Here is a 7,546-nt window from a genome sequence, read left to right on the forward strand (position 1 = left end):
AACTCAGAAATCCACCTGCCTCTGCCTCCCAAGTGCTGGGATTAAAGGCGTGCGCCACCACCGCCTAGTTACTCTTTTTTTTTTGAGTCTCCTTACCACTTCTAGCATGTGCCTGGGTATAGGGCCATCCACTGGAACGTGGCCACTTCCAGCATGTGCCTGGGTATAGGGCCATCCACTGGAACGTGGCCAGTTCCAGCATGTGCCTGGGTATAGGGCCATCCACTGGAACGTGGCCACTTCCAGCATGTGCCTGGGTATAGGGCCATCCACTGGAACGTGGCCAGTCTACCGGTGCCCTAGCCAAAGGAAACTGACTCTCCTCCCTCAGTAGCCACCAATTTCCAACAGCTCCTCATGAGGGTCATGTCCCCAGCCATGCCCTAGATTTGGCTGGCTTGATCTTGTGCAGATCTTACTCCGATGCTGTGCCTTTGGTGGTATGAGGAGGGGACAAGCTCAATCATCCAGATCCAGTAGCTCATTTGGGGCAAATCCATAGGTAGCCTGAGTCTTTTAGGGCAGTGGCTTTCACTAAATATGTTGTGTACCCGTACGGCACAGCTTCACTGCATCTTTAATGTTGCTTTCCCTGGCACGCTGCATGTACTTCCTTCCCCAGCCCTCACCATGTGGGCCACAGCTCTGTTTCTTGTAGACCTAGTCCAGTGGTTCTCAACCTGTGGGTCGCGACCCTTTTGGGGCTTGCCTATCAGGTATTTACATTAGGATACCTATCAGCAGCAAAATCACAGTTAGGAAGTAGCAGCTAGATGAAAGTTTAAGGTTGAGGTCACCACAACGTGAAGAACTGTATACTAAAAGATCACTTATAGCATTGGGAAGGTTGAAAACCGCTGCCCTAGTCAGTTGGAGTTGCTATAACAAAACAGCGTCGACCAAGGAACTTAAAAACAACAGAAATGACCTGCTTGTGGTTCTGAAGGCTGAGACGCTGCAGATCAAGGCACCGGCAGAGTGGGTGCCTGGTGAAGACTTCCTTGTTCCCAGCTGGTATGTTCTCAACATTCCCTCATTGGAGGGAGGGGCAAGGAACCTCTCTGGAGTGTCTTTTAGAGGTGCTGATCCCATTTATTCCTGGCTCTATACTCATGACCCAGTCACCTCCCTCGTGCCTAATTCTGTCACTTTAGGAATTAGTTTTAACGTGTGAATTTGGCAAGTTCACAAATATTCAGACCACAGTACCACCTGAACACTGTCTTTACATTAGTCTCTTTCAGTGCTCTATCCCCGGCACCTCCAGTGTTGCCGGGCCAGCTGATGTTTATGGATGAATGGATTGCTCCCTCAGGAAGACACATACAATTTAGAGAAGCCCCACTTAGGAGACTTTCTTTTTATATACATTCACAATTTATGACTTCTTTGTTTAGCCATGATGTCAGATGTTCCAACTAGAAGTATCTGCAGCTTGGGAATTATGAGTAAGCCGTTCCTTTGTAAAGCAGCTGGGCTGCAAAGGGCAAGATGAGAAACTGCAGGAGGGGGTCTGCTGTCTCCTACACACGCTGGGTTTTTGTTTTGTGAGCTTGGTTTACTGGATTTGGTGTGCGTGTGCGTGTGTGTAGTATGTGTGTATCTGTGTGTCTGTGATGTGTCTCTGTGTGTGTCTGACTGTGTCTGTCTCTGTGTGTGTCTGTGTGTGTGTGTATGTCTCTGTATGTGTCTATGTCTGCATCTGTATCCGTGTGTGTGTCTGTATGTGTCTGTGTGTCTGAGTGTGTCTGCATCTGTGTCTATGTGTGTGTCCGTGTGTGTCTGAGTGTGTCTGCATCTATATCTATGTGTGTGTCTATATGTGTCTGTGTGTCTGAGTGTGTCTGTGCCCATGTGTGTGTCTGTGTCTATGTGTCTGTGTGCCTGTATGTGTCTGTGTGTCTGAGTGTGTCTTCATCCATTTGTGTGTCTGTGTGTGTCTGTATATCTGTGATGTGCCTCTGTGTGTGTCTGACTGTGTCTGTGTCTGCCTGTGTCTGTGTCTGTCTGTGTCTGTATGTGTCTGTGTGTCTGTATGTGTCTGTGTGTCTGAGTGTATCTGTGTCCATGTGTGTGTCTGTGTGTGTCTATTTCTATGTATCCGTGTCTGTGTGTGTCCGTGTGTCCGTGTGTGTGTGTGTGTGTGTGTGTGTGTGTGTGTGTGTGTGTGTATGTGTGTGTGTTGGTTATTTGGGGACTTTTTGAGACAGGGTGTTATGCATCCTGGGCAGACTTTAAACTCTATGTAGTTTAAAGTTTACCCTGAACTCTGATCTTCCCGCCTCCACCTTTTAAGTGCTAAAACTACAGGCCTGTGATACCAGGAACATCTCGCATTGGTTTTTTTTTTTTTTTTTTTTTAATGTTCTGGTGCATTGGAATGAGAAAAATGTGCAGAATCATGGACTCTTTCACTCCTAGGAACTACCTGCCTCTTCTTCCTGTGGGACCTTGCCTTCTGGAATTTAGGATTCACCCTAAGCCCACAGGAAGTGGTTCTTCCTTCTGTTAAATATGGGTGTCACTCTGAGACTCTATCTCCAAGCTGCGCTAGGAGCATCAAGGAGTGCCACCACCCACAGATTCCACTCCACGTCCACTTAGCATGTGTGAAGCGTTGCTACACTTGACTGACTCACACCCTTGGAGGGACTCGACTTCTGTTAGAACTGAAAGAAGCATCCTCAGCCTGCTCGTGTCCTCCCTACACAGCCTGGAATGAGACACGGAGGGAAAGGGCAAGGCTGAATAACGAATGCATCTGCCCCCAAAACAGCACACAAAGGTAGGAGCTTCATCTCGTGCTTCACATCACAGCTCACACCTCATTGTTAAACCTCAATCCCAGCTACCCACACACATCCAACGGTCGCTTTAAAATGTCGTGAGAGCCCTTGGAGAATAAGAAAGTCTAGTTAGGGATGGAAATCTCAACCTGTGTCCAAAAGTTTCTGCTGTTCTTTCTGTTGACCTGTCCAGTGAATTTTAGCCCTGCCTCACAAGCCCTTACTACCACATAAGTCAATTCCTTACAATTAACGTGTGTGCAAGTACATGCATATATGTGTACATGTGTCCTACAAGTTCCGTTCTCTGGTGTTCCCTGACTAGCACATATATGAACATGACTACAACTAGCAAAAACTGGCCAGGGCAATACTTTGTATTTTGCTTGTATCAGTCCTTATATGGACAATGCTGAGCAAACTCTGATATCCTACAATCTGATATCCTATAAAAGGGTCATGAGCTACGGACAGTCTGGAAACTATATGCAATTAGAACTCTGCTCGTCACACACACAGCACTAGGAGATCTGAGTCTCAGAAGCAGGGAGACTGGGGCTTATTTCAGTTACCGTGGAAGTTTCATTCTGCCAAGGGTGTGAGGTCAGCCATGCACCTCACATGGGATAAACCAAAGAGGAGCTCCCAGCCCGGTTCTGGCTGATGCTCAGATAAATAGACAACTGTGTATGGACACCCTTTTAAGAGGAATTCCTCAAGGAAAAAAGCATCCAGACAGTGGCTCAGGCCCTGCCTTAAACAAGCTTTCCAGGCCAGTCCTAGAGGAACTTGAAAAGATGCCATCAGCAGAAAGGAGGGGAAGGCTTCAGGGATCAGTGTCAGGGTTCCCTAAGAGACACAGGGAGGAAGGTAGGTGCGTTGATGAGCTCCCTGGAGAACAGAGCAGCAGAGGACAGGCTGTTCCTCTCCAGGAGAGAACAAGCCAAGAAAATCGTTGGCAGAAACACAGCTAAAGACAGCAACACGGATCCATGGAACAAGGTCTTAGCGGTAGGAACAATGTGGTTCTTGGTGGCTTCCTATAGAAACAGGATTCCATCTACCAGGCTGCGCAGTCTAAGCAAGATCACTGACCATGTGGAGCCGGTTTGAAAGGCATACTGTGTCCTAATTGGGAAAAGAATTCTAAGACTTTTTTTTTTTTTTTTTTTTTTTTTTTTTTTTTTTTTTTTGGTTTTTCGAGACAGGGTTTCTCTGTGTGGCCCTGACTGTCCTAGAACTTATTCTATAGACCAGGTTGGCCTTGAACTCATAAATCCCAAATGCTGGGATTAAAGGTATACACCACCTCTGCCTGGCCTAAGACTTCTTATATGTCATGAATCAATGATAGGAAGGTATGGGGGAGGGTCTCTGTAAGGGGGGACTGGGAGGTGAAAGGAACATAAATATATAAATATGGGATATAAAATGGAAGGAAGGAAGGAAAGAAAGAAGGAAGGAAGGAAAGAAGGAAGGAAGGAGAAGACAAGACAAAATAACATAACTCTCATTAAATTTCTACAATAGAAGACCTTCAGCAGCAAGCAGAGTCAAGCTCAATGATATAATTCACTCCTTGGTAAGCTGAAGGGTTTGCAGCCCCTTAGGACGAACAACAATATGAACTAACTAGTACCCTCAGAGCTCCCAGGGACTAAACCACTAGCCAAAGAGTACACATGGGGGGACTCATGGCTCCAGCAGCATATGTATAGCAGAGGATGGCCTAGTCAGTCATCAATGGGAGGAGAGACCCTTGGTCCTGTGAAGGTTCTATGCCCCAGTGTAGGGGAATGCCAGGGCCAGGAAGTAGGAGAGGGTGGGTTGGTGAGCAGGGGGAGAGGGGAGGGAACAGGTTTTTTTTCTTCAGAGGGGAAACTGGGAAAGGAGATATCATTTGAAATGTAAATAAAGAAAATATCTAATTAAAAAAAATAATTCGCTCCTTGGTTTATGCAGGAAGGTACTCACTACAGGGAATGAGGTCTTTACAAAAGTGATAAACAGACATGCTGAGCGGTCTGGGGCCCAAGAGTTTTAGCAACAATCCCCAGATAACGAGCTGCTCATGATGGAGGAGCCAGCTAACAAGAAAGCCAATGCTTCCCCTGCTGATGCAAGCAACCCTGAAGTCTACTCCCTGAGTCTTCACCTCCTGACAAAGTAACCTCAGCTGTGACTTTTATAGGCAAAGCCAAATCTCCCACAGTGCTGTAGGTCCAGTGAAAACACAGCCCTGCCTCATGCTATCCACTTGCGGCTTCCAAATCCCATGAGAAAGATCTTTCTAGGGGAAGCCAGGCCATAGGCCGGAGCCAAGATGTGAGGGACTGTGGGAAATGGAAGCCCCTGTTGGGGAACATAGCAGGTCCCTTAGTGGGATCCATCTCAGACGACTTGCCAGGGACATAACTGGGAACGCTCAGGAGCAAGCAAGCAAACAAAACCAGGGACTCGGGTATCACCGGAATATTAGGACTTGACGACAATCTGCTGAAGTCACAGGAGAAATTATGCATGCATCAGCTCTGCATGGAGCCTGGTGGGTGCCACTGTTCGGCACCTTTTATGAGAAAGGTGCCGAACCACCTTTCCTTTTATGAGAAAAGGAAACACAACCGATGTTTCCTCTCTCTCCAGCTGCCCACACCCAGATTCAGAAACATGGAGTCGGGGAAACACTGTAGCTCTTGAGCTGTGAGGTGCTGAATTTCAAGATGACAAAAATACTTCCTTTTAGCCCGACCCCTCCTTGTACCCACTAACATCACAAGGACAGAGCCTGGGCCATTGGCTCTACAGCTGAGTCATCTACCTTCAAGCTGTAGGCTCACTCTTGATAGCTGTGGGCTTCAGATAAGGTGTTAACCTCTCTGTGCTTTTGTTTCTTTTTCTGGGGGAAAAAATGAAATACATAGAAAAGATCATTGCACATAGCTTCCTCATATGCATTAATATATATAAACCTGTCAACCTGGTGCCCAGCCTGCAGGAACACGTGTGCCCCACAGTCAAAGCTGCAGTCAGAGCAATGCATCCCCAGGGCACTCCACAGAGTAATGGATCATAGAGCAGATACAGTTACCTGCCCATGCACCAGGGAAGTGCCTGCTCCATTGCCAAGGCCACCTGGAGTTCTAAAATAACCTTCATCATAGTATTTTCCTCTTTTTTCTTCTCTCTTATTCTCTGTTACAAAAGAATAGATGGGGTTCTTTAAAAAAAGATCATATGTTAAGCTGTGATCACACAACTAGAAAATTCCGGATCCAGGTTTGAATCTTGTCCTGTTTCACTAAGGAATATTCTGTTATTTCTACTCCATTACCCACTGCCAGAAACAGCCGGGGGAAGGATTGTTAGGAGATGCGTGCGTAATTGAAAGGAGAGCCATGCCTGTGTTCCCTCCAGCTCCTGCCCACTTGACCATGAACAGACATGCTTCCACATTTCAATGTAGTCCTCTCTGCCTGTTGACAGACAGGCGCTCAGTCTCCAAATGACAGTTGCTACAGGGATCCAGGAAGCACAGTTTGTCACTGTAAGTGATCTGAGGGGTGGGAGGTAAAGGGACAGAGAAAGAACTGCAGGACAGCTCAAGGCAGAGTTGGGGGTTCAAGTGTCTGTCAGTTCAGCCATTCCCACTGTGATCCTCATATCCATGTGCCAGCATGGATGACACCATGAGCCAGCAGATGACATCACACTGCCACTGCCTTCCACCCTTACAGGCATGCCACACAGATTGACCGACAGCTGGAAGTAAGCACAGCATCAACCCTATCCAAGAGGGAAAAAAACAAAGAAAGCCATGTCGTCCCTCTTCCTGTACTGGAAGGAGGACTGCCTTCCTCATAAGGGGAGCACAGCAAGGCCTGCCTGTGAGCCAGAGGGTTCAGCACAGGCTGCATACGGGAAGAAAAGTGAAGTGTTAAACTGGCTAGATTTTTTTTTCCTAACTCAGAGATTCCTGAGATTTGCAGAAAAAAAATGAGGCACCCTTCACAGCTCTGTCATGTGGCAGGGGAGATATCGGACAGCAGGCTGGCAGGAGTGCCAATAAGCTGGCCATATTTGTCACTTTAAATCAATTTCTATTCCTGATTTTTTGCCAGCATGTATTGCTTTTATTTTTATCAATAGTAAGAAGAGTTAAGATTCGCACTAACTACTAGGAGGTTGTATGGAAAGGAATAGCTTGCCATTTATGGAAAGCCAGGAGCCAACTGTGCTTTCTCATCTAAAGACGGCTTGGACTTATCGCCGCATATCCTTCACAACTGCCAACTCCATAAACACGTTAGCTACAAATCACATTAATAATGCTCGGAGGAAAGCACTGCTTTCATCTGGGAGCCTGCAGATGCCACAAGTGCCACTGATTTCCACCTTTAGGGAACGGAGTCCTATTCCAAGTAAGGATAGCATGCCTGCCTTTATATGAGGAGGCAGTCAGCTACCTGCCTGATGCTGACTCTTGAGGAGCGGTCACCGTGCCCTGTCCAGAACCTATAATGCGTGCACTGTCCTGGGTGTTCCAATCCGATGCTAAGTCTAGCTCAGAAAGAATAGCCTGTAACTGGTGTCATCCATAAATAATGAGGACCTGAGACTGCCTCAGATTCAAACACATAAGCTTATGATCTCAGCAGACTCCTGGATCATCACAGATGCTCTGTCCTAAAAAGGCAAGCTTGGGGCTCTGGGGCAGTGGAGGATGGATAAAGGCTTTAAAGGAAACTTTATCCCTGAGAACC

The sequence above is a fragment of the Mastomys coucha genome, unplaced genomic scaffold, assembly GCF_008632895.1.
Source record: "Mastomys coucha isolate ucsf_1 unplaced genomic scaffold, UCSF_Mcou_1 pScaffold21, whole genome shotgun sequence".
Lineage (NCBI taxonomy): Eukaryota > Metazoa > Chordata > Mammalia > Rodentia > Muridae > Mastomys > Mastomys coucha.